Genomic DNA, 8,662 nt, shown 5'->3' with positions numbered 1-8,662 from the left:
ACTCTCCACCAAAATCTCATATCATGCAGGTATTCTACCAACTTCTTGCTTTCCTTAATTCCTCAAAACTCAAAACTAATCATGTTGTTCTGGAACTTCTATATAACTATAAACTCAAATCCTCATGATAGTATCATACATCTCGACGATTCCTTACTTTTATATCACATAACCTCGGTGGACATTTCCTTAGTTTTATTCCCCTCATTCTTTTCTTTTGCCCTTGACAAAATCCCTTATTAACTCAACTCTTCATTATTTCTATCTAACTCTCTAGTGCTCCGGTTACCTTCTCATTGTTCAAGAACTCACATCTCATTATTTTATATCGATATCATCTCCCTCTTCCTTACCATAGATATCCTCTTATTATGCTATCACTCACCCTTGCCACTAATTTATCCATAAAATCAACGTTCACTGTTCAAACAATTGCATCTCCTTTGTACCTCTCTAGAAATCCAAATTTATTTCATACCATTAATTGCCCAAGGAAGTCACACATTAGTTTCACCTCTTAATGAACCAAATCTCCCAATCTCACTCACTATCCGCAAATCTACGTCGCGACATGCCTCCATTAAGTTCGCTATATACCACTATTTCCAAACGACCTTTCATTACATATGTTCTTACTCAACACTATTTCTAACCATCTCCCTCCATAATTTATTATACATCTCAGGTTGCTACTATCCACATCCTTTCTTTCACTCTTTTCATTCTCACGTTCCTTAAACTTACATCATGCCTTGCTCACATTCACTTACATTTTCATTACTCAACATACAATCATGTCACTCATCTCGTCTCACACAACATGCTCTATACCTCAATTAAGTCTTACCAATCCCAACACATATAAATCATGTCCTCCCCACCGAACTCATACTCATCATAGGTGCCACTCCTTACACCGTAAAAATTGGGTAACTTACGCGTCAAGACCAACATACATGTAAAACAATGCATAAAGAAGCAAAATGACGCCTTTGAATTAAACATAATATGCAACGAAGTCAAAAGATAAGCATATGACCCAAAACAGGGTCACTAGATCGAGTACAGGCCACTCGATCGAGTAAGTGACTTACTCGGTCGAGTAGGTGAAGATCGAAAGCACGTAAACAAATTACCAGGGCTACTCGATCGAGTACCCAAGGCTACTCGATCGAGTACCCCCTACTCGATCGAGTATCATAGTTACTCGATCAGTACCCCAATTCTCAAGACTTTGTCCAGTTTTAGTAAAACAGTCATAACTCACTCATTACTTGGTCATTTTGGGCGTGTGACCTATCGTTAGAATCGTAAAAGGACAAGCTATCACCTCCAATTGGAATCACATCAAAATCATTTATGCATCTCAAGTTATAGCAGTTTATAGACAACCTCTTTATCATCGAAAAACACAACTATTGATTTTTACTTCCCAAACGACTTAAACAACAACAAGGTAGACAAAACGACCCAGTACTCATAAAACCAATATTGCTAATCTCATGTTACCATCTTCAAAAATCAAGCAACATCATCCATCATGCACATATATTATTCAACTTACCAACCACATATTACCCACATGTTATCTCACATCTCCCAACATACTAAGCAACATTATAAACGCAACATGTGATATAGCTAAGCATGAAATTTTATCAAGCTTTTCATATAATCAACGAAACAGTGACGTCATATTATCAAATGCCACATAGTAATCATCCAACATGCTTTTCTATTCCAACAACAATTCTATATATCTCATCAATCTTTCAATTCAGATCCCCCATCCTCCACATACATGCATCCATCAATTCATACAACATACTACTACATAGATACACACAAAGACACAATCAGCACATAACGATCCCGACACATATCCCATGGTGACCGGTTCAAAATTGTAGGGCGAGTTCGCGACTTTAGGACGTCTCCCAAGTCTTTGCATTAGCTCCTACAACCTTTACCCCGGGTTCATTTTAATTTGACTCCTATATTCATTAGGTTCATTGGTTACAGGTTTCAGGATCGTCGCTCTGATACCATTTGTAACACCCCCATACTCCAAGTGCCTTACCAAGACCACTCGGGTATGAAGACATCACCATCTCGGTTGCCCGAGGTATGATAATCAAATAGACAAAACAGAAACAACGTTTATTATAAATAGTTTAATGAATGAATACAATCCTCAAAACCAAACCAAAGTATGATACAATATTCTCAAAGACTGTTTTCTAATCAAATGTAAATAAACTAAGGCTACAAATGAAGACTCCTATCATCCGTCGTGGCATCCCACTATCCCAAAGACTCATCTCAATACCTGCTCAATATCTGCTCACCATCCCCGAATGGATCACCGCAGTTTACAAAACAACACCGGTCGTGACTAATCACACAATCAATATAGATAACAATAACAAGATACACGAGACAAACCGAATCACACACACACACACACACACACAAACTCCCATCATCTCAATATCGATCGTCCACTGGACCCGCCGCTGGGGGGACCGCAAATGCCGTTCCCACCTAAGCCCCGCTCATCGCATTTGAGCGATAACCCTATCCATTAATGTGCACATCCCCTTCCGTGGCGGGTTCCACGAAGGGCGAAACTAGGGCGTGAGATCACTCCCGCAAGTGACCCCACTCAGCCGAGAACGCATCTCGAGAACCATCAACAAACACAACCACAATCACAATCACAATTACAATCATCATATCAATCAACTAATTACAAAGACATCACCAATATCCCATTATGGGACTAATACGAGTAGAAATCCTACCCGGAAAGCACAACACGCAGACGGTATCTAAACCGTATCAAAACGGCTCCTCTACGAATTCTCCTCCTACCATACAACACATAGATGCTACCATTCAAATACTACTCATAAAAACCCCCAATTCCTAAATTAGGGTTTCATCAATCTTAACAAAACATAATATAAATTATATTAAAAGCTTACCCTCGACGCAAGGAATCCAACGACGCGAACTACGATACAAACTGACCGTCTGAACTCCGGGAATTGCTAAGGATGCGATTAGGAAGATGAACTGACTGCTTTCTCTCTTAAACAGGTTTTAGGTTTTGGTAAAAGTGTTTTAAAACAACGACGATTATGTTTAAATACCCTAATCGCATAATTAACAAAACCCGCGAAAAACTCCCCGTAAACCGGACACTCGATCGAGTACCCAAGGTACTCGATCGAGTACCCCCTTACTCGATCGAGTACCCCAGCTACTCGATCGAGTACCCAACAGGTCAGAAACTATTTTATCTTCGCAACTTGCCCTTACTCGACAGAGTAAGGGCTACTCGATAGAGTACCCCCCAAGACATAAATACGGAGTATTACATAAAATGTATAACTTTAGTCATAAAATGTATAACTTTAGTCGTAAATAGTAAAAAAATCAAACAATAAATATGAAAAAAAAAAAAAAAAGATAATAACAAAAACCAAAAAAACTCATAATAACAAAAACAAAAATCCAAATAACAATAATAAAACCAAAAAACCAAAAAACCAACAACCCAACCAAACCCGAAATCTGAAATAAACCAAATAACAATAAAAAAAACCAAATTTAAATATCGTGTGTATAACTCTAATGCACGCAGTGTATAACTTTAATAGACAAGATGTATAACTTTAGTCCAAAAATACTTCAATAACAATATATAACTTTGGTGTTTTAAGTCGTAAATTGTATAACTTTAGTCGTATAACCCAATTAAATTAACAAATTATATACAAAAATAAAATGTTGGTGAATGACTCATGAGAATAACAAATTATATGCATAAATCTAACAAAAAACCCGTAAATCTAACAAAAACCGTAAATAAAACAAAAAACAAAAATACAAATAAAACAAAAAACAAAGAACAATAAACAAAAAACAATAAACAAAAAACTTGAATAACAATAATAAAAACCAAATAACAATAATAACAAATAACCAAATACCAATAATAAAAACCAAATAACAATAATAAAACAAAAAATCAACAGAAAATTTTTAAAAAAAAAAAAAAAAAAAAAACAAATCTGAAATTTGAAACTTGAAATTTGAACGAATATGAGGACTTTGGTGACCCGGTTTAGGGCTTCATTTTTGAAGGGGTTGCGGGTTGGTTTGGGTATGGGTATGGAGAGATCTAGGTCGAGGGTGGTGAGAGGAGTCGAGTGGTGGTTCTGGGTGGCCGTGAGGGTGGCTGTAGGTGGCGGGAAATGGGAGAGAAAGAGGGATGTCGGGTTTTTTGTGGTTGTGAGGGTGACAACACCAACGACAACGACAACGACAACGACAACACCAACGACAACGACAACACCAACGACATCAGGACGAGGCGGCGAATCTGGAGAGGGCGAGGGGAAGACCGGTTGTTGTTGGGTCGTTGGTTGTTCTTTGGTTGTTATTCTTTGTTGGGTCGTTGTTGTTGTTGGTTGATGGTGGCCTACTTGGTGTTGGGTTGCGGGTGGAGGAAGGTGGTGGGGGTAGAAAGAGGAGAGGTGTGGAGGAAAGGAGGTGCGGGATCTGGAGGGGGAGAAAGGTGGTACGGTGGCCGTGGGATGGTTGGCGGCAGGAGGAAGGACGGAGGTGGCGGGTTGTTGTTGTTGTCGGGTTGTTGGTTGTGGGTGGTTGTGTGTGTGGTGGGGGTGGGGGGCGGCAGACGAGAGAGGGAGGGAGGGAGGTGTTTATATATGGTGAATGGTGGTGGAGTAAAGGAGGGAGGACGATGAAGTATTGTTTTTTTTTGTTGTTTTTTTTTGTTGGTTTTTTTTTTTGAGAGAATGAGAGAAAGATGAGAGAGAATGAGTGTATGAGAGAAGTGTGAATGAATGAATAATGAGGAAGTGAGTTGGGAGATTAGAATGTTGATAGAGTTGTACAAAATTAGGTAGAGTTATACACAATTAGGGAAGGAGATTAGGGAGGGAGAATTGTGACCCTTCAATGAGATGTAATCCCATCCCTCCATCCCTTCCATCCAAGGGCTCTTATAAGGACTTAGGACCTTATATGGTATAAGGACCTTATAAGAACCCTTCTATATATATATATATATATATATATATATATATATATATATATATATATATATAGAGGAAGGATCAACTAAGGTCCATTATATATTTGAGTCCATAAGGTCTTTTGTGAGCCATTGGATGGAGGGAGATGGAGGGATGAGATGAACCCACCAAAAGTCATTATACAAGCAAATTAACACACTTTACTAATCCACCCTAATTAACCACTAATTTACTATATATTTGTTTTCTACCCACCTATTTCTCTCTCATCTCACACATTTCACTCTTCTCTTCGCTCAAAAAAAAAACCCAAAAAATCCAAATAAATAAAAAACCCAAAAAATCCAAATAAATAAAAAAAACCCAAAAAATCCAAATAAATAAAAAAACCCAAAAAATCCAAATAAATCAAAAAATCCAAATAAATCAAAAAACCAAATAAATCATTCATTTCTCTCTTCCTCATTCACCACCACCCACCACTATCCCAACCGACACCACCCACCGCCCACATCCACCGCCAACTCCACCACCGCCGTAATTATATAAACTCGTTTTTTTTTTTTTTTTTTTTTTTTTTTCCAGATTTTGCGTCTCGGTTTATTTCGTCACTTTTTTTTTTTTTTTTTTTTTTTTTTCGATTTCGTGTTTTAAATCTCGTTTTTTATTTTGTGAGATACTTTTTTTCATCTAAGACAATAATGGACTAAAGTTATACAAAAATGAACCAAAGTTATACAAAAATAGACCAAAGTTATACAAAAAAAGACTAAAGTTATACAAAAATTGGACTAAAGTTATACAAAAAATTGGACTAAAGTTATACAAAAAATGAACCAAAGTTATACAAAAATGAACCAAAGTTATACAAAAATGGATCAGAGTTATACAAAAAAGCACCAGAGTTATACAAAAATGCACCAGAGTTATACAAAAATGCACCAAAGTTATACAAAAATGAACCAAAGTTATACAAAAATGAACCAAAGTTATACAAAAATGAACCAAAGTTATACAAAAATAGACCAAAGTTATACAAAGAAAGACTAAAGTTATACAAAAAATTGGACTAAAGTTATACAAAAAATGAACTAAAGTTATACAAAAATGAACCAAAATTATACAAAAAATGAACCAAAGTTATACAAAAATCGACCAGAGTTATAAAAAAATGCACCAAAGTTATACAAAAAATGGACCAAAGTTATACAAAAATGAACCAAAGTTATACAAAAATGAACCAGAGTTATACAAAAATGAACCAAAGTTATACAAAAATGAACCAAAGTTATACAAAAATGGACTAAAGTTATACAAAAATGGACTAATTTTTTGTATAACTCTGTTGCATTTTTGTATAACTCTGGTGCATTTTTGTATAACTCTTGTCCATTTTTGTATAACTTTGGTTCATTTTTGTATAACTTTGGTTCATTTTTTGTATAACTTTAGTCCAATTTTTGTATAACTCGTGCATTTTTGTATAACTCTCCGTCCATTTTTGTATAACTGTGGTTCATTTTTGTATAACTTTGATTCATTTTTGTATAACTTTAGTCCAATTTTTTGTATAACTTTAGTCCATTGTTGTATGACTTTAGTCCAATTTTTGTATAACTTTGGTGCATTTTTGTATAACTCTGGTCGATTTTTGAATAACTTTGGTTCATTTTTGTATAACTTTGGTTCATTTTTTGTATAACTTTGGTGCATTTTTTGTATAACTTTAGTCCAATTTTTTGTATAACTCTGGTGCATTTTTGTATAACTCTGGTCCATTTTTGTATAACTTTGGTTCATTTTTGTATAACTTTGGTTCATTTTTGTATAACTTTAGTCCAATTTTTTGTATAACTTTAGTCCATTGTTGTATGACTTTAGTCCAATTTTTGTATAACTTTGGTGCATTTTTGTATAACTCTGGTCGATTTTTGAATAACTTTGGTTCATTTTTGTATAATTGTAGTCCAAATTTGTATAACTTTAGTACAAAATTGTATAACTTTAGTCATAAAATGTATAACTTTAGTCATAAAATGTATAACTTTAGTCGTAAATAGTAAAAAAATCAAACAATAAAAAAAATAAAAAAAATAAAATCAAAACATAACACAAATCATAAAATCAAACAAATAAAAAAACTTGAATAACAATAAAAACCAAATAACAATAATAACAATAACAAAACAAAAAACCAAATAACAATCACAAAAAACCAAATCTAAAATCTAAAAAAAAAAACAAACAAAACCAAGTTTAAATATCGTGTGTATAACTCTAATGCACGCAGTGTATAACTTTAATAGACAAAATGTATAACTTTAGTCCAAAAAATCAAATAACAAATTTGTGTAACTTCAATTTATACAATGTATAACTTTAGACATTAATAGTATAACTCTATTTTGATTATTGTATAACTTTAGCCCAAAATATTTTGATTATTGTATAACTTTAGCCCAACATAAAACTAGATCTGAAAACTAATAATAAAAAAATAACCAAATAACAATAACAAAAAAAAAACCCATAATAACAAAAACAAAAAAAACCCATAATAACAAAAACCCGTTCATCTAACAAAAAAACTCGTAAATCTAACAAAAATACCAAATATAAAAAAAAAACCAAATAACAATAACAATAACAAAAAAAAAAATATAACAAAAACAAAGATCTGAATCTGAAAACAAAAACAAAAATAACAAAAACCAAAATAACAAAAATAACCAAATAAAAAAAATGAAGAACAAAAAAAAGAAGAACACAAAACAAAACAGACAAAGTGACGCTGTGAACAAAAAAAAAAAAAAAAAAAAAAAAAAAAAAAAGGCGGCAGGAATGTGACGCGTGAAGGGCGGCAGGGAGGATGGTTGTGGGGAGGACGGAGACAGGAGCAGGGGAGGAGGATGGCGGCTGAATCTAGGGGGTGGCGGTCGTGCGAGGGGGTGGCGGTTGTGCGAGGAGGTGGAGGCGGGAGGTAAGGTGTGAGGAGGTGGAGGCGAAGTGGTGGGTGGCGACGTGGGGGCTGGAGTTGGCGGTGGTGGGTGGCGTCGTGGGGGCTGGAGTTGGCGGTGTGAGGAGGTGGAGGCAGTGATAGGGTGGTGGTGGGGTCGGGTGGTGGTGGGTCGGGTGTGGTGGAGTGATTTTTGTGGTTTTTTTTGTTATACACAAAAAAAGGAGGGAGGACGGTTGTTATCGCGGTGTTGGTGCGTCGTCAGTGCGGCGGTGGCGGTTCGAATGGAGGACGGTGGTGGTGGTGGTGGTGGTCACCGAGAAGGAGGACGGTGGTGGAGGATTTGTGTAGGATTTGTTGTTATTTTTTGGTTTTTGGTGGAGGATTTGTGTTTATTTTTTGGTTTTTGTTTTGGTTTTTTTTGGTTTTGTTTTAGTTTGGGATTTTTTGTATCAGCTTGGTTTTTTTTTTTTTGTTTAGAGAGGGTGGGAAGAAAATGAGAGAGAAAGAGTGAATGTGAGAAATGAGAGAGGATGAGTGAATGAGGAAGTGAGTTGGGAGATTAGAATGGTGGTAGAGTTATACACAATTAGGTAGAGTTATACACAATTAGGGAAGGAGATTAGGGAGGGAGAATTGT

The sequence above is a fragment of the Silene latifolia genome, unplaced genomic scaffold, assembly GCF_048544455.1.
Source record: "Silene latifolia isolate original U9 population unplaced genomic scaffold, ASM4854445v1 scaffold_439, whole genome shotgun sequence".
NCBI lineage: Eukaryota > Viridiplantae > Streptophyta > Magnoliopsida > Caryophyllales > Caryophyllaceae > Silene > Silene latifolia.
This window is presented reverse-complemented; position numbering follows the sequence as displayed.